This window comes from Canis lupus, chromosome 5 (genome assembly GCF_048164855.1).
Source record: "Canis lupus baileyi chromosome 5, mCanLup2.hap1, whole genome shotgun sequence".
NCBI classification, from domain to species: domain Eukaryota; kingdom Metazoa; phylum Chordata; class Mammalia; order Carnivora; family Canidae; genus Canis; species Canis lupus.
The window spans coordinates 77,527,055-77,546,237 of record NC_132842.1 but is presented as its reverse complement, the minus strand read 5'-3'; the positions used below and the strand labels follow the sequence as shown (position 1 = coordinate 77,546,237).

The 19,183-nt window shown below is 43.7% G+C and overlaps 1 protein-coding gene and 1 long non-coding RNA gene across 11 annotated transcripts in view; one reads left to right on the top strand and one right to left on the bottom strand.

The window, feature by feature from the left end:
* Positions 1-5,867, bottom strand: part of LOC140634242 (uncharacterized) — a 28,657-nt gene extending 22,790 nt beyond the window's left edge. For both annotated transcript variants that reach the window (XR_012031753.1, XR_012031752.1), the window contains exon 1: positions 5,112-5,867. This is a non-coding gene — a long non-coding RNA (uncharacterized lncRNA). The remainder of the gene's footprint in view (positions 1-5,111) is intronic.
* The window catches only part of ZBTB40 (zinc finger and BTB domain containing 40), a 73,711-nt gene continuing 58,204 nt past the window's right edge, over positions 3,677-19,183 (top strand). For 4 of the 9 annotated variants that reach the window (XM_072827909.1, XM_072827913.1, XM_072827907.1 and 1 more), the window contains exon 1: positions 3,678-3,858. The gene's annotated coding sequence lies outside the window, so the exon portion shown is untranslated. Of the gene's footprint in view, positions 3,859-6,403; positions 6,673-19,183 lie in introns of those variants that run through there. The other 5 variants (XM_072827914.1, XM_072827910.1, XM_072827912.1 and 2 more) reach the window with 3 other exon arrangements.

Here is a 19,183-nt window from a genome sequence, read left to right as displayed (position 1 = left end):
TGTCCTTTCTGAGCTAAGTTGCTGAAGAGGAGAAGCAGGTTTGGCTGGAAAATCATAGCTTCTGTGGATGCTCCATCTCCATGGAGATGTCAATTTCATTTCATCATTCTAAATGTAAAGCACCTTTTGTTTAGGGGGAAACCAAGGCAAGGGATGCATTCACAATATACGATATTGGTAAGACAAGACCCATAGAAAGGCTCCAGATTCCATTGGCTGGGCAGCCCCTTTGCAGCAAGGCGGTCTCCCTCCTCCGCGTCTTTTGTCTTTTGTGCCGGATGGATGAGCAGGCGCCTGACCTTTCTGAGTCATTCAGCAAATTCCAACAGCTTTCTCATCTGAGACTCACTGGTCTCCACTGGGCAAGATCTGAAGACCAAGCTTCATTTGGATTTGAGAAAAGGGTAGTGAAATTTGAACACATAAAAAGCCAGGAAAAAAGATTGCCAAGGCCCAGATACCTACTCTAACAAATAAAAAGCGTATGTCAAGCATCTAGCAAACTTCACTTCAACAAATACCGCCACCGCCTGAGGGAACAGCAGAGACATTTGACCGGGCAGCAGCTGTGGAGAGAGGGTGCTATTTAAAGACTGCTTTTGCAGCCCAAGGACTCTGGGTTTAGGATTTGATTAGAAGGCGGAGAACAGACACAAAGACTGAGAAAAGAACCAGATTTGGGGAAAAACATCACCGGGTGGTTGGCTGCTGGTGTGAACCCTGAGTATGTGAAATGAGTTTATTTTAATAAAATTATGTCTATGTCTCTCTGAGTAAATTAAATGTGTTAATTCATGGAAAGCACTTGGAACAATGTCCCGCACATAGTGCAATACTGGAGGGAAACTCATTATTATCGTTACTATCTGTCCATGTACCCACCTACATATATACCCAGGGATGGAGAAATGCTCAGCTATAATGATACGTTTCTGCTAAGTGCTAGGATTTATAGTGATTCTGTTTTTAAATCTCTCATTTGTTTTTTTTTTTTTCCTGTAATCCTTGAACTCTTTATAATGGACACGTATATTTTGTAAAACCCCCAAGACATTATTCTGAGGGAAAAAAGTGAAGACTCTGAAGTCAGACTTCCTAGGTTTAAATCCCAACTCTACTGCTCAGAAGCTGTGTCACCTTCTCTGAATCTGTTTTCTCCTGCATAAAAAAGGACACTAATGTCACCTATCTCTTCGGGGGAGGGGGGATGATGAGAATTCAATGAGATAACCTAGATAGAGCGTGGCATGGTCCCTGGCAGAGACCAGGGTGAGGTAAATGATGCCTGGCTGCTATTAGCAGTAGAAGTGGTGGAGGCTGTTCTATTTCCTATGGCAGGGATCATGTTCTATTCATCTCAGTGTCCTTGGCATGTAGGAGTCAAAAACAACTGGTAATTTTGCTGGAGCCTCCTCAGGCATCAGCCTGGGAATATTCTCTTGTCACAGTAGAAGAAAGGGTGAAAAGTTCTCAAGTACCTTCCTCCTTCAGGTCAAGGTTGGGTCTGTCTGACGATTGGGAAGCACAAGTTATTTCTCTAAAATCCTTGAGGCTCTCTGGAGAGATGAGGTCCTTAGAGGTTCCTGTCCTTGTTTTCTTATTCTCCCATGTGATGGCCAGCTGGGAGCCAGCACCATTATTTCCATGACCCTATGCTTTTCTTCATGAACTATAGGCCAGGCAGTCCCTTGGGAACATCTAATAAAGCAAAACCTCAAGTAAGCAGTCATGGAGAAACTGCAGCCACTGACCCATGACTGTGTATGAGTGTGTGTTGAGGGATGGCATTTTTTGTCAGAGCTAAAACACTCCTTCGGAAAGAAAGAGTCCTTCCTATATTTCATAAACATATATTCCTTTTAAAATAAGAAATGCAAAATTAAGAAATCCTGTTCTTTGCAACTGTGATCCCAGGAATTCATGTACGTGGTAGCCACATTTCTCACGTCTTCTCCCAGTCCCTGTAGCATGCAGAGCCTTGTTAAGTGGAACAGGGAGGACGGATCGTGGCTTCAAACTTATTTCTGTTGTTTCAGATGTTTGAACCTCAAGCTACTCATTCACCTTTACATACAGTGCATTGGCATTAATACTGGTTTGCAAGAAACAAATCCATTAATTCGAGAAATACTGTTTGAGCGCCTACTATGTGGCAAATACCACACTAGGTATTTTTGGTTTGTTTGCCAAATCTGGCAACTCTGTAAATTGAAGGCTTCTATTATTTTTTTTTAAAGATTCTATTTATTTATTCATGAGACACACACACAGAGAGAGAGAGAGAGGCAGAGACACAGGCAGAGGGAGAAGCAGACTCTTCGTGGGGGGGGTCGGATGTGGGACTCTATCCCAGGACCCGGGGATCATGACCTGAGCCGAAGGCAGATAGATACTCAACCACTGAGCCACCCAGGCGTCTGAAGGGCTCCTGTTGAAGATGAATGCAGAGATGGTGGAAATGAATGATTGGGGGCACAGCATCCGTGGTGCGGCTCTAGTGACTACAAAAGTGACTAGACGTCAGGTCTAGTAAAACTGACCCTGCATGTGACAGTGACGCGTGAGTACAATAGTGAAAGTGACTAATTGGGCAGTAAGGAGGACAGCTGTGTACCCGGCAGGGGCCTGCTAAATACTGGCTCGACTATGGGGCAGTGAAAGCAGCTGAATGACAATGACAATGAAAACAACCACAAGGCTGACAGCCGGGCGCAGAGTCCAATTGCTACACTGCACAGAATTTTTCTTAGTTTGTGGTCATGGACAGGGGTCGCCTATCGGACAGTGACAGTAAAACAATAATGAAGCCGACGACAGCGACAATGCAAGTGACAGTTCTGCCCCGCAGATTGCATGCACTTGTGATGAAAACCAGGGATGCAGTGGGAGTCAGCCTGACAATGACAGCTCTCGGAACGACCGAGTATTGACATTGTGGATGTAACAGCTGTAACCACAGAGGGAACCCGGCATTGTACTGCGACTGCTGGATTTGGGCGGCATGACTGGCAGTGACAGAAAAATTGGCTGCGCGTCAGTGACAGAGTGACAGTGTGAGGTTCAGTGGGCCAGCACTGATGTGACTTAATTTGTCTGATACTGTCTGGATCTGACTGCATCGGTTGGGCTGTACGAGGGCTGCAAACAGGAGTTCCAGCGTGGAACGCTCACGGTGCAACAAAGCGTGTGAAAAGAGAAACTGAGCAAAAAGGCTCTGATCACCCCCGCCCGCCCCCAAAAAACACCTGCCCCTAAATTCCTTAGGGGGAGGAGGGAGAGGCGGGACTATAGCCCTTCAAGACGCGACGATTGGCTGACACGAGCCCGTTAGCCTATCACGGCCGAGCGGCGCCGAGCCCGCCCACCAATGAGGACGCGTCTGGGGACGCGGCTCGGGTCACGTCTCTGCTCTGCACGTGAACGTGTTTTGGAAAAACGCAGAGCAACCTTTTTGCGTCCATTCGTGAAATAAGACCGTGACCCGGACATTGCCCCCGCAAGAGTCGGTAGAACCCCACTAAAAGTCTCCAAAGAGGGTGTGGGGGAGGGAGGGCGTGGCTAGGGGTCAGAGGTCAGGGAGCCCCAGCGCCCCGGCGGCGGCGGAGGTCGCGCGGGACTCAGGCCCCGCCCCGCGAGACCCGCCCCTCCCCCGGCACGTGACTGTGGCGCGCGCGGGGCAGGCCGGGCCGCCCCCTCGCCGCTTACACTCCTTACGCGCCCGCCTCAAGATGGCCGCCTTCTGGCGTCTCTGGCGCTGTTGAATGGAGAAAGCTTTATTGTTCCCTTCGGGCAGGAGTGTTCGTGTGTCCTCTATGGCGCTGTCAATAAAGAACGGCAGTTTGAATCGGTGCTGAACAGGTAACCATAGAAACGGGGCCGGGACTCCGCGTGGAGACCCCTTGAGCAGCCGAGGCCCGAGAGGCGCCGCACAAGACGGGCGCGCTGAGACCCTGCGGCGAGGCGAGCTCGGCGGGGCTCTGCCCGGGCCCGGCGGCCGGCTCTCCCCGGGACGCGGACCCCCGCGCGCGGGCTCGGCTGTAAGTGCCCGAGGGGGGCGCCGCGGGGCGCCGTGGGGCCTGCCCGCCGCCCGGGGCCTGCCCGCCGGCCGCCGCCTGGGCCTCGCCGCCGCGAGCCTCCGACCCGCTCTCCTGCGCCGGGCGTCCGCGCACTCGGCCTGGGCCTGGCCGTGGGGTTTTTTACCTTTTAAACGGTTGCGGTCGGGGGTTAGCGGGGGAGAAGACTTTAGTGTGATTTGTGAAACGTATATGAAATCCAATTTTAGTGACCCCCCCCCCCCCCCCCCCCCCAGTGAAGTTTTCTTGGAGCGCGGCCATGCGCATCGTTCGGTGCCGTCCACGGCTCCTTTCTTCCCGGAGTCGCTGCAGCGACACAGGCAGAGACGGCGTGGCCCGCAAAGCCCGGAATACTGCGGCCCGGCCCTGCCCCCCTGACCTGGACCCGCGTGGCCCGGCGGTTGCTGTGATCGCTTCCCACGGAGCGGCCCCCCTGCACCTAGAGCTCGACCCCCTGCACCTGGAGCTCGACCCCCTGCACCTGGAGCTCGACCCCCTGCACCTGGAGCTCGACCCCCTGCACCTGGAGCTCGACTCCCTGCACCTGGAGCTCGACCCCCAGAGCTCTGCTCTCAGTGATCCGTTATTCAGCGTGTGAAGTGTTTCCCCTATTTTATTTTTAAAGATTTTATTTATTTATCAGAGACACAGGGAGAGGGAGAAGCAGGCCCCACGCAGGGAGCCCAACGTGGGACTCGATCCCAGGTCTCTGGGATCACCCCCTGGGCTGAAGGCAGATGCTCAACCCCTGAGCCACCCGGGCTGCCAGTTCCCCTATTTTAAACAACAGTCACCATGCATCATCCAGCGCTTGCAATAATAAGCCAGGCGCCTTATTTATATTCATACCCAGAGAGTTCTGTTTTTTTTTTTTTTTCTGCTGACAACACTTCATGAGTAAGTGCCCCTGTTTCCCCCCCCCCCCCCCCCCAAAGAGAGGAAGCCCAGATTCTGAGGTTACACTTCCTTAAGGGTGCACTAGATTATAGGTCTGGCACCTTGAGCCCCCTCCAGGGAGCCCTCTGCTTGGTAACCTACCTCCTGCTGCTCCAGGCTGCTTTCTCAAGTCTCAACCTGGGGCTCCTTGGTTCTTCCTTGAACTTGTATCACATCTGTGTGTGGTTTATGGAGATATAATCAGAACCTCAAAGGGAAAGTTTGTTTTTGACTTAGCTAAAGGACAAACATGTCACGCCCTGCTTTTTTTTTTTTTTTTTTTTTTTGAAGATTTTATTTATTCATGAGAGACACACAGAAAGAAAGAGAGGCAGAGACACAGACAGAGGGAGAAGCAGTCTCCATGCAGGGATCCCGACGTGGGACTCAATCCCAGGTCTCTAGGATCACACCCTGGGCTGAAGGCAGCACTAAACCGCTGAGCCACCTGGGCTGCCCTGCTTTCTAATTTAATAGATGCCTTTCTTCTATGGCAGTAGTTCCCAAACCTAGCGATTCGTCACTAGTTTAACAAATGATTTCAGAACACCCCATGCCTGCCTGCCTGCATGCATGCATGCTTTCATGAATCATTCAAGTATTTGTTGAGCACCCACTATGTACTAGGGATGATTCAAATCCCTGGAAATAGGGATCCCTGGGTGGCTCAGCAGTTTAGGGCCTGCTTTCAGCCCAGGGCGTGATCCTGGAGACCCGGGATCAAGTCTCCTTACAGGGAGCCTGCTTCTCCCTCTGCCTGTGTCTCTGCCTCTCTATGTCTCTCATGAATAAATAAATAAGATCTTAAAAAAAAAAAATCCCTGGAAATACAGTGGTGAACAAGATGAACATGGTCTTTACCCTTTCACGGAATTTAAATTCAGTAGGGTCTTGGACAGATGGTATGTGGGTAGGCAAAAGTAATTCTAAAAACAGGTGTCATAGCATCATAATAAAATTAGTAGTTAATATTAAATGATTTCTGCATTGCTAATACACTACTGCTTTATTTACATGGATTATCATTTAGTCCTCATGCCAACACTACAATAAAGGTAGTATTAATATTTCCATTTTAAGGGACGCCTGGTTGACTTAGCATTTCAGCATCTGCCTTTGGCTCAGGGCATGATCCCAGTCTCTCTCTGCATCGTGCTTCCGATGGGGAGCCTGCTTCTCCCTCTGCTTTGTCTCTGCCTCTTTCTGTGTGTCTGTCATGAATAAATAAATAAAATCTTTAAAAAAAATTCCTATTTTAAAGCTGAGGACAGAGACTCAGGAGAGATTACAAGATTACATAGTTAATATTCAAGGGAGCTGAGATCTGAACTTTAACTGATCACACCATCCTGCATTATCCCATCTGTTTATTATCTTTTTTTTTTTTTTTAAAGATTTTATTTGTTTATTCAATAGAGACACACACACAGAGGCAGAGACACAGGCAGAGGGAGAAGCAGGCTCCATGCAGGGAGCCCAACGTGGGATTCAATCCTGGGACCCCAGGATCACACCCTGGACCAAAGGCAGGCACTAAACCACTGAGCCACCCAGGAACCCCGTTTATTATCTTTTATACCAACTCGGGGATGCCCTCAAGGCAGGACCACACCTTACCTGTTTTTGTATCAGTTCCTAGCTAGTGCCCACAGCCTGTAGTCTGGTAAGTATTAAATCAACACATTCAGGCCATTGGTTGAGCAAATATTTGAGTGCCTCCTATGTACCAGACACCACTGTGTCTTATGATTACCATGAGGAAGATGGACCTAACACCTCATGTCTAACACAAATTGTGGTATCTGTGGGAGATCCCTCTTACCGGGATGGCCCAGTAAGCCACTGGAGAAAGGTATTTGAAGCTGAAACTCTTGAGTGACCGGGATCCAGTCCAGCAAGAAGGGAGAGGGGAGACAACTAGGAAGGAAGAACTCTTTAATAGGATCAGAGATTGTGAAGTTGCAAGAATTTGGGGTGTTGGAGACCTGGAAGAAGTTAGTAGTGGTTCTGTGATTCAGTCGTGTGCTTCCAAGTCCCTGTCCCTCCCTGAAGCCAGCTCTACTGTTGAGAGAGTGGCATGCCCATGGGCAGAAAATGATGGTACCTCCTCAAAGGATTATTATGTGGATTAAATAAGAGAAAATGTAATAACAGGTTGGGTGTCTCCTTTTTGTTGTTACACATGTTGCTAAATTCTGGTTAGAGAAAACTAACCAAATTTGGCCCCAAATGGAAATTTATTTGAAGTGCTAAATAATAACAAAAGCCCAGGATTCTCTTACCAACAGAACTGAAGGTGCGTCTGTCTTTAAGTTTCTATCTTTGAAAGAGACCAGGGACAGGAACAGGTCTTATCTTTTCTTAATGTTTCTGTTGAGATAGAACTCTTCCAAACGGCTTTTAATTTTTTTTTCGACCAAATTATACAACTGTTTATTCATGGCACTTTTCATTATTTTAGTGTGTTCCTCCATTGAAGACGTGCACTTTTTTAAGGCAGTCTAAGAAAATGATAGGCTTCTTCTAGTTGTTAGTCGTTTCAAATGGTTTGTTTGCAAATGGTTTTGAGTTTCCTCTGAAAGTTCTCAAGATGATGATGCATACTTTATGCAGGGCATTGAATGTTTTAAAGCACGTAGTAGAGTTTTTGAATTGGTAAAAATAAAAAGGTGTTTGGGTTCATGAATGTGAAAAATTGCAAAGGCAGTAAGAAATCAAGCAAACTGTATAAGAAGATCAGCAATGTCAAGTTTTGCTTTAAACTATGTCTAGTATCCAGATTGCACATGTCTTTAGAAGATGTAATCCAGCCCAGCAAATGGAGCAAGGAACTGGACAGAGAGTGGCAGGTTAAACAATAAGCCTTGCATTAAATTGCTATTTTAGGTTTGGGTGGGACGTTCACATTTCAGGTATTCCAGTTTTACTTTGTGATTTGGGGCTGTTAGGTTCCAGTAAAGAGAAGGTGGTAACACTGGTTTTGAAGGATAATATAAAACTGCAGGAGGAGCGAGGGCATACCAATTTGTTTTTCAGTCTATTTTATTTCAGTTCAAAGCAACATTGCAGGCAGGCACTGCAGGAAAACGAGCCACACCTTGGTAATACTCAACTGCTTTTGGAGATTGAAGAAGACTGAGTATAACCAAAGTGTGACTTGTTTTCTTGGGCTATCTGTCTGCAAGGAAGCTTTGAACTGAAATAAAATAGATTGAAAAACAAATTGGTATGCCCTGTTGCCTCATACTGAGTATTTACGTTATCCTTCTGGAGTACTGCGTGTACCAGCACCCCGGAGGAAGGCAGTGACCCCTCAGCCGCTTTCAACTCTTCAAGAGAGTGAGCTCTTTGATTTTCACAAGGAAATTGAATTGGAATTTATGGTTTTCCGGATCTCCAATAGGCTGCCTTCTAAAGCTATCATCTCGATAATGCGAAGAAAGCAAGCTGTAACCATGTAGAGGAAAGAATTAAATATTAAGGGCATTTAAATTCAGAGATGAGATTGTCACTTTCTTTAAGTCATGGAGGGGGTATGGTGTGTCATTTGCAGAGACCATTGCAGTTTTGAGGCTTCTGCAGCCCTCAAGGGAAAGGGTAAGGAAAGAATACTAGCTTTTCTTATATTTCCCTAATGTTACTATTTAACTCCAAATCTTCAAACTCTTGGCACCAAGTATTTCATTTCCTTAGATGAAGTAAATACATTATTGCTGATCTCAGGTGGTTAATCTGGGGTAAACGGTTGAGTTGCAAGGGACCCACAGATTCTTTGAATTTGCCTGCAAATTTTTCTGAATGTCATTTTCCTGGGGAGTGAGCCCATTTCTCTGATCAGGTCTCAGAGGGATCCTTGACCTTCAAAAGGTGCAGAGCCAACGATAAAATGTTACATGTAATACCACTGGCCCAAAGTAGTATTGAGAATCCCCTTGAAGCCAGTTACTTCTTACTGCTGTGTGGTTTTGACTTCAGTTTTGAAAATATCTTTCCAGGCCTCGTTTCCTGTTGAAAGTGGCCAAGCATAGTTGAGTGATCACGTCTGATAGAGGTATTTACCCCATGAGGTACTTTAGAAATGCCTCAGAGGTCATTGTCATGATTTTACAGGAGACTGCCACACTGGTGATGTGTTGTCTTGGCAACCTTGGTAGCAGTTGCCCTATTTGTTTTCTTTTTTTTTTGACAGGTGAAAGGAAGAGGCTTAGCAGCCTAATACTTTGGCTCTAGGCATCAAATTTGTGCAACTGGACTCGGTTCCTCAGTACCATAAGAAAGTAGGATTAGGAGGGAGAGAGGAAGAGGAGAGGGATGGATTCAAGGAGGCAGAGACAGAGGAGTGAAGGAAGAGAGATGCTGCCCCTGCATTTGTCCTGGCATCCATCTGTGTGAAGGGAAAGAGCTCTTTCTGAAACCAAACTTACCTCACTTATCTAATACTAAGGACCTCTGAAAAAGTTGTCTCATAGATGCAGTTTCTGGTTTATTAGTACTCAAATGGAAATAAAAGGAACCATCTTTAGGTCTTTATCTTGGGGCATTTTGTAAACATGGGACCTCAGTCCAGAACTGTTGTGGGCCACGGTTTGGCCCATACTGTGTTTATCAATGTGTTGCTTACATTTACAGAGAGATTTTGCATCTGCCTGACCCCTGGAGGTATTTGCATGAGTGACTTCTGCTATCAGCCGAGAGTCTAATTCTGGGACTCTCGGTGTTTTACGAAGTACATTTTTATGAAGGGAAGGGCCTAAGAAGGAAGAGGGAGATGAGAAACAAAGGATTAGTAGCTATTGGGGCTCTAAATATTGGTTACTTTTTTTTTTTTTTTTAAAGATTTTGTTTATTTGAGACAAGACCGTGAGCATGAGCACAGAGAGGGGCAGAGGGAGAGGGAAGAGCAGGCTCCCTGCTGAACAGGGAGCCCCATGTGGAGCTTGATCCCAAGACCCTGGGATCATGATTTGAGCTGAAGCAGATGCTTAACTGACTGAGCCATCCAGGCGCCCGTAAATATTGGTTACTTGAAATTTGTTAAAATCTAAAAAAGTGAACAGTATGTGGTTCTGATTTTGAGAAAATATTGCAAGAGGTCATCTACCCTGCTAGTTTCATCTGTTTCTCAGCTTTCTGAGACTGCAGCCTGGTTGTTGGATCTTCCTCTTTGACTCCTTTAGCTCCTTGTCCCCACTAGCTCTGAAGGGTGATGTCAGGGGCTCTGGCGCAGTGAACTTGCCATTTTTCTTCCATCTGGTACTTATCTTTGGTTTCCTCATCTCAGTGGATGGCACCACACAGTTGGCAAAAGGCAGCAAGTGCCCCCATGTTCTTCCCCTTCTGTCAACCCACCACCCTCCTTCCACTCCCTACACATAAATAGTCCACGTTTATTTAGGCTACAAGCCTATTGATGTCCCCTTTCACTTTTGGTTAAAGCTACTGTAATCTCTTGTCCTGAATTACTACAACAGCCTCCTAGCTGGCCAGCTGGCTTCTTCCTTTGTTCCTTTCTAATCTATTTTGTACACTGTTGCCAGTGATCTTTATAAAGCACAGATCACATGTTACTGTGTCCCCCTTGCTTTAAACTCTCAAGTGGCTTGCCTGCCCTCAGGATAATACAGTTCCTTGGCTTGGCCAGCACTGCCCTCAAGCTCTGGCGAGGCCTGTCTCAAGCTTTATCTTCCTCTACCCTCCCCTCTCACCCTTCTTCTACTTGAGCACTGGTCAGTCATGCTCGATGGGCCGCAGAACTTCATCCTTCCCAGGACATGTGGGCCAGCTGCACTCTGGGGCTTTGCATTTTTCTGGTCATGTTACTAACCAGGCTTGCCACTATCTGCACTGATCATGAGATCACCGAATGTTGAGTTTTTTATGTGGTTCCTTTGTCCTTAGATTATGTGCTGCTTCAAATGTGTTGTCAAATATTGTCCTGAGGTCAGTTGATGTATTTATTTCCTGTGTGTGTATGCCACCAACTTGATAACCTTTATCAACAGGCTCTTTGTTTGAAATTTTAAGAATTGCTTTAAAAAAAATCTAATATTGTTTTTTAACTAGGTAAACCATTTATATGGTTCCAAAATCAAAACTACACACAAGGTGCATTCACAGAAGTTTTTATTTCATACCTGATCCTCCTTCTCTGTTTCTCTTGAGTCTTGCTATCAAAGTTTTGGGGGTTTTGCCCATCTGTTAGGTAAGAAATAATTTCAGTATAGTTTAAATTTGTTTTCTCCTTTAATGAGATACAGGATACCTGCCCAATGTCTGTGGCATAAGTTGCAAAAACATTTTTTCCAATTTGTCATATGCCTAACTTTGCATATGTTGTTTTATTGCTGTATAAAAGTTTTACACCTATATATAGTTATATTTGTGGGTCTTACCATGTATTGCTTTAGATTTTGAGTCACAGGAAGTTTGCCCTTCTCTTAATTCATGGGGAATTCATTAATGTTTTCTTCCAGTATATGTGTGGTTCCCCCTCCCTTTTTTTTTTTTTTTTTTTTAAACATTTAAGGTTTTTATCCTTCTGGAATTTATCTTGATATTTGGTTTGAGAAACAGCCAGGTGCTCCAACGCTATTTATGAAAAGTTCTTATTGGGGCGCCTGAGTGGCTCAGTGGGTTAAGCATCCGACTCTTGATTTCAGCTCATGTCATGATCTCGAGGTCCTGAGGTCAGGTTACATGCTGGGCCTGAAGCCTGCTTAAGACTATCCTGTCTTTGTCTTCCCCCGCCCCCCTTCCCCACTTTCGTTCTCTCTCTTCAAGACAAAAAAAAAAAAAAAAGAAAGAAAGAAAAAAAAAAAGAAAGAAAGGAAAGTCCTTATTTTTTGGTCCATTGATTTGAGATGCTGTTTTTACTGGATACTAAACTGTTGTATGCATTTGAGTTTCTTACTGAATTTTCTATTTTGTGCCATTGGTTTGTCAGTTCATATGCTGTTACAAAACCATCGTAATTTTAGAGGCTTTGGAATTTTTTTTAACATCTGGAAGGGCCATTTTTTTTCACATTGCTCTTAGTGTTTTCTGGCTGTTTCTGCCTGTTCATTTTGCCACATAAACTTGATAAATCAATTTGTCTAATTTCAGGCATTAACGGATGGTATTTCTATTAAGATTATGTTAAATTTATTAATCAGCTTAGAGAGAACTAACATCTTTAGGATGTTGAGTCTTCTTCTCCAAGATTGCGGCCTGTCTTTCCATTTGCTCAAAGCCACTTTTGTGATTTTTCAGGAATGTTTTATGTTTTACCTATAAATTTTGTATGCTTCTTGTTAAGCTTATTAGGTTTTCATTCTTAATTATTATTTTTTTAAGATTTATTTATTTATTCATGAGAGACACAGAGAGAGAGGCAGAGACACAGGCAGAGGGAGAAGCAGGCTCCATGCAGGGAACCCGATGTGGGACTCGATTCCAGGACCTTGGGATCATGCCCTGATCCGAAGGCAGGTGCTAAACTGCTGAGCCACCCAGGCATCCCTCATTCTTAACTTAAAAAAAAAAAAAAATTCCTTTTAGAATTTTAGAATCCCTCCAGAACTTCTTGGAGGAATGTATATACCACACACTCATATACTTTTATATATCATTTCAGATGGTTCATAGATTTCTTCCTCAGCCCATCCTGTTGGATTATCCCCTCAGAACCCCTTCTCTTGTCTGTCTTTCTCACATTCCCATTCTCAGGACATAGCTCTGTGTCCTACATACAGTAGGCAGTCTGTACACATTTGTTGAATGGATAAATAAAGCAGGAAGGGGAAGATGAAAGTGGATGAAAGAGCGAGCCTGTAAGACCCATATATGGAAAGGTTGTCCTTGTACAGACATCCAGATATCCCTAAGTATACAGTCTGCAGCTGTTAATTCACTTTGTTTGTAGTATGTTGTTCTCTTTACCCTCATCCCAGAACTTTAAAAAATAGCATGTTGATAATGATAATTATCATTTATTGAATACTACAAAATGCTAGTCACTGGCTAGGTCTTTTCCATAATTATTTCTTGTCATCCTTATAGCAACTAAGCAATAGGTATTAATTAGTTTCTCCATTAAAATATGTAAGTTTCAAATATAGAAAAATGTAGATAGCATTATGAGTTCCCATTTACACATTACCTCCCTTAAGGTTGAGGAAACAGATTTTGAAAAATTAAGTAACTCCAGTTTACAAAGTTAAAGTCAGGTTTAGAACCCATCTCTTTTTAGCTTCTTACTAAGATTGTTTTTCAAATTTTAAAGTCTCAGCTGGCTAGGGAAAAGCAGAAACAAGGATGACGGTCAAGAAGCTACTCCATTCTAAACTCCAGCTCATAGTATTACATTAGTCTTCCCTTCTATCTAGTTTAATCACAAAGATTTCCCTTACTTGTTTGCAAACAGTAAGCCCTCTGAATCCCCCACCCCCTGCCCCGCTTCTCTTATATGTTCTGCTCACACTTGCTTTCTCTTGGCCTGGTTTTATTAGTATAGTCTAGTACTAGTTGATTTTGAAAGGCCTGCCAGTGTTTTGAGTACTGGCTCCCAGCATGATATTGAGAACATAGCAGGAACTTAGGAATTTAAATAATGGTATAAAACTTGCTGCTCTTATTTGTCTAGGCCATAGGTTTAGTGAGATCCTATAACTTGTGAATGATGCTCTGAAGTCATTAGCTCTGACCAACCTAGATACAAGCTGCTCCTATAGCCGGCACTCTGCTGTCAGCTGCCCTCAGTTCCAGTCAGGTTCAAACCAGAGGGAGACTTTCGAAGGTCAGAGTCCAAGACAGCAGAATAATTGGCCCCTAGAGTTCTGGATTTTTTTCTCAGGCAGTGAAGTGTTGAGGATGAAATTTTCCATGTCTTTCTTTGAACATTTTTGAGCAAATACTATGGAATCCCATAGGCTCTTTCCCAAAGTTAGAAGCAATAGGAAAGTTATCCTCTTTTGCATTTTGTTGTTGTTGCTAGCTCAAGTTAACCCCCTCAAGTCATGCTCCCTGGTGATAGAAAAGAGAAAGTTGGAGAGGAAAATAATCCCTGCTTCTTCAAAGACAAGAAACTTCTAGCACTGGAGGAGAGGAGAATGGAGTTCATCTGTGAGTGTGCACAGAGGTCTAGGGAAGGTTGGGTGATCTGCATAGTGTCACAGGACAGTAATGTAGGCAGTGGGGGAACTCCATAGTCTTCAGTGTGCCTGATACTACTGAGGTGTAAAAAGAATAGGCTTCTAAGCTAAAAGTGATGTTCTTACTTGTGCCGTGAGCTCTTTGAGAGCAGGATTATATTGAACTTCTTCTCAATGTAAGGACAGCTTTAGTTAAGGGTGTTTGGCTGAGCTCAGTAAAGATCTGTGGGATGGACAGCCACACACTGACTAAGGAACTGGGGCCTTAGAGCCCCACTAGGGCTGCGTGGGCTCCATCTGTCCCAACAGCACCATTACCTGCTTCATGGCTTCAAAGAAGTGTGTGTGGTGCCCATAGAGCACAGAATAAGTAGCCTCAAAATTAAAGTCATCTCCTCTTACTTTAGAAATACTTTATGTACACTGTCATGATGAGCACTGGGTAATGTATAGAATTGGTGAATCTCTATTGTAAACTAATATAACACTGTATGTTTATTGGAATTAAAAACAAACAACAGCAACAACAAAAGCCCTACTTTGTTTACTATGTATCTCTGCCCTGCCTCTGAACAGAGAAGTTACCAAAAAAGTGGGAGAAAGACTGAGGGATCAAGAGCTTTACTGCTTTTTCAGTTCCCACGCTTGGGCAGCATCCAGCGGTAAAGGTTCCGGCTCTGGAGTCAAACAGTGTGGGTTCATTTACGGACTCTGGCACTCATCGGCTTTGTGGTTTAGGGCAAGCTGTTTACTTTTTTTTTTTTTTAAGATTATTTATTCATGAGAGAGGGAGAGAGGCAGAGACCCAGGCAGAGGGAGAAGCAGGCTCCATGCAGGGAGCTCGACGTGGGACTCAATCCCCGGTCTCCAGGATCACGCCCTGGGTTGAAGGCAGCACTAAACCACCGAGCCACCTGGGCTGCCCAACAAGCTGTTTACTTTTGATAGGACTCTACTTTTTCAGTTGAAAGTGGAATTAATAATAGTAACTACCTCACAGGTTTTGCAAAAATTATATAAGGCTACCATGCAAAGTGCTTGGCACAGTGCCTGGGATATAATAAACTTTCGCGAATGTTAGCTCCTATTGTTAGATCTCTACCTTAACCCTTCCGAACTGTGTCTTTTTCCCTTTCCAAAATGTGTTCTTCATTGCTTAGAGTATATACCAGAAACATAGGTAACAGGAAGAGTCTTATTTTTGTCATTAGTTACCTGGAAGATCTTGAGACACATGTCAACGCCTCCATTTCCTCATCTACAAAATGAGGGAATTGGACCAAATGATTTCAAAAGTTCTTGTATCACCTGTTAATTTTCAGTGAGTTTAAGGCTTTGAATTCTCTCAGATTACAGCCCAGCACTCTTTGTTATATACATACAGTGGCTTATTAGTACTTACAGCTATCTCACTAACAAGCACTAATACCTCCATTTTATATATGAGGAAACAAGCCTAGAGAGTTAAGTGGCTTGCCTAAAGTCACACAGCCTTTGAGAGCGACAGTACTGCAAGTCGTGATGATTCCTAATTTGCTGTGAGTTACCACCAGGGTGGGCGATACATAGTAAAGCGGGCTCCAGAGGTTTGTTTTTTTTTTAATTTATTTTTAGATTTTATTTACTTATTCATGAAAGATAGAGAGGCAGAGACTTAGGCAGAGGGAGAAGCAGGTTCCATGCAGGGAGCCCAATATAGGACTCAATCATGGGACTCCAGGATTACGCCCTGAGCTGAAGGCAGACGCTTAACCACTGAGCCACCCAGGCGTCCCTAGAGCTTCTGACCCCTACTGTAGGCACCTAGTCTCTAGAGTCACCTAGCCTGGTTTGGTATTGTGTAGTTTCCTGAGTGCTCTAATTTTTATATTAAATGGGTATCTTTGGATTTGAACTTTGGTCTGCTGTTACTGTGTTCCTCTGTGTGTCTAGATGGCTGAGGAAAAGCATGTGTATTCTCATAATCAAGTTGGTGAAACCTCAGAACTTATCCACATCTTCAGGTCACTGCAAAATGCCTGTAAGTACCAGTGACAAAGCCAAGAGTCTTTTTTTTTTAACACCTAAGAGGTAGGATATAAAAGCATTGGATTGATGATTGCTTGTTGAGACTCTTGACTGTAGGATGGAAGAGTTGCAGTAGGTGGAATGCAGTCACAGTCCCCAGCCACTCGTTAGATGACTGTGTTGCTCCAGAGATTTTGCAGTTTGGCCTGTGAAGAGTCATCTTGGGTGAGCTACTGAATCAGAGCAGCATGGCCGGAAAGGCACGGGAGAGACAGATAAGCCTCTCAAAGCCTCCTTCCATTAGAATAGCCTTGAAAAATCGCTTGTTTCTGGGAGTTAGAAGATAAGAGGACACAAGCGGTTTATTATACCGAACATTTTGATGTTTTTGTCTCATTGTATTTTATACAATGCCTCAAAAGAAGAGTTTCATTAGAAATTGAGAGAATCTAGAAAATGAAGTGAGTTTAATGTAATGGTTTTAATAGGCCTATCAAGAATCAGATGCTGCCAGTTTAGATGTGGCAAACAATCTTTATAGTGGTCTTTTGTCCATCCAGTCTCTACCTCCTTGAGAATTCAGTGGTGGGATGGTGGCAGTGATGGTGATTGATAGTGGCTGGCGGCTAATGAATTTATTACACACTTAATATGTCCTCAGTGCAGAGTGCTGGTGCTTTAGGTGTTAACTCATTGACTCTTCTAACCACCCCGTGAGAGACGTACTATTATTGCCCCTATTTTGTAGAGGAGGAAACTGTGCCCCTTGCAGGTTAGGTAATTTTCCTAAGATCACACACTTTGTGATTGGACGGTGGATCTTCACACCAGGTAGTGTGGCTCCAGCTCCATCCTTTAACCATTAAGCTGCACTGCTGCTCATGACAGCAGTGGGCTCTCCGCCCTGGAAAGTGTGCAGTTGGGACGACATTGCATGTAATTTAAAGAGCACATGGACTCTTCTTTCCCTTCCAAATCCATAGACTCAGGTTTAAACCTCATGCTAGACTTGTGGAAATTCTCTGCAGGCAGAGATAATATCTTCTTTAATTTTGCTTGGTACATAGTAAGAACTAAATAAATGTTTAATAGTGAATAGGTAGTTGAAAATGACACTGGCTTTGAAGCCAACCAGGCGTACCCTGGGTTTCTATTTTAAATTCCCTTGTTCTAAAAATAATACATGTTTACTATAAATAGTTGTGAGATGTATGAAGAATAAATCCCCCATCGTTACACTACCTAGGAACCCATTTTGATATATTTTCTGTCTTTTTAAATGCAGATATGTACATGCATGTACAAATACTTTTAAACCAAATTGGAATTTGGAATATCAATTGCATGCTGTTTTTTTTCCTTTTAGTATATTAAAAGCATTTCCTCATGTTATTAAAAATCTTCTAGAGTCTAATTTTAAAAAGTTATTTAGATATAATGCACATACTATACAGTTTACTGTTTTAAAGTATACAACTTAAAAGTCTGTGTAACCATCACCACTTTCTAATTCTGGAATATTTTCATCACTCTAAAAGAAAAACTCCCATATCCATTAACATTCACTCCCCTACTCCCCCTCTTCCCAGCCCCTGGCAAGCACTAATTCACTTCCTATTGCTGTGGATTTGCCTATTCTGAACAGTTTGTGTAAATGAATCCTGTGGTATGTGGCCTTTCGTGACTGGCTTCTTTCACAGAGCATAGTGTTGCCAAGTTTCACTCCTGTTGTATGCTTTCTGTATTCCGTTCCTTTGTATGGCTGAATAATATTCCATTGTAAAGCTATATAACATTGTGTTTGTTCATTTATCAGTTGGTGGACGTTTGTGTTGTTTCCAGTTTTTGTCTATTACATATAATGTTTCAGTGAACATGAGCATGTTTTTGTGTGGAATGTGTTTTCATTTCTTTTGGGTTAGACCTAGGATTGGAATTGCTGGCTAATGTAGTATCTCTGTTTAACTTTCTGAGGAACTTGCAAACTGTTTTCCGTGGTGGTTGCATATTTTACATTCCCACCAGCAATGTGTGAGGGCTCCAATTTCTCCACATCCTCAGCAACACTTGTACTTTCTGCCTGTGTGTGTTTGTTTTATTATAGCATCCTCATGGGTGTGGAGTGGTAGCTCCTGGCAGTTTTGATCTTCATTTCTCTAATGACAACTGATACTGAGCATTTTTTCATGTGCTTATTGGCCATTTTTTATATCCTCTTTGGAGAGATTTATTCCAATCCTTTGCCTGATTTTAATGGGCTTGATTGTTTGTGAATTTCATCTGTTTCCTTTATGTGTAAGAAGGCCTTCTATATCATGACCTCAGTTATATATTCATTAAACATGTAATCTTTTAAGTATCTTAAAGAGTCACTTTAAAAATGTGGTTTTTCTTTTTGTTGTGAAGTCACAAATCTACCTTCTAGTTGTATTAATGATAGTGGATCGGGGAAATTGCAATCATATATTCCCTAAGACACTTTTGGGCAGTTTTCCGGCTTGAGGATAATTATTTTCTCATTGAAAGAGCTATCAGTGGTTAATACTTAATCAACATTCAAAGGAAAAATAGTGAATGTGCTGTATAACAGGCCTGCTGCTAGTGGCTACCAGTCTGAGATACCTAGGAAGCCCTCCCCACTGAGCCACTCCCTTGTTGTGTATACTTACGGGTTTGGTATTTTGGTTCAAGTGCTGGCTTGAAAATCTAGAAATCCGGGTCCTGGGTTTGGCCCTGCCATTACTTAGGCCTGTGACTTGGCAGGTCACTTAATTCTATCAGCTTTTTTCATCTGTAAAATGACAGGCCTGAATTACATATAGTCTCTAAGGATAATTTTAGTTGCAGAATTCTCAGATTTTTATTATCCTTCTGATCAAGAGTCATTTCACATATGTTTGGTATTGATAAATTCCTTTTATAAAGTTTTAATTAGTGATGGGTGGCAGAGTGACTGAAGGCAGAGTGACAGGCTACAGAAGCGCATGGGAGGGGGGAGTGGGTGAGGAACCCGGGGAAAGGAAAAGAGTGAGGACT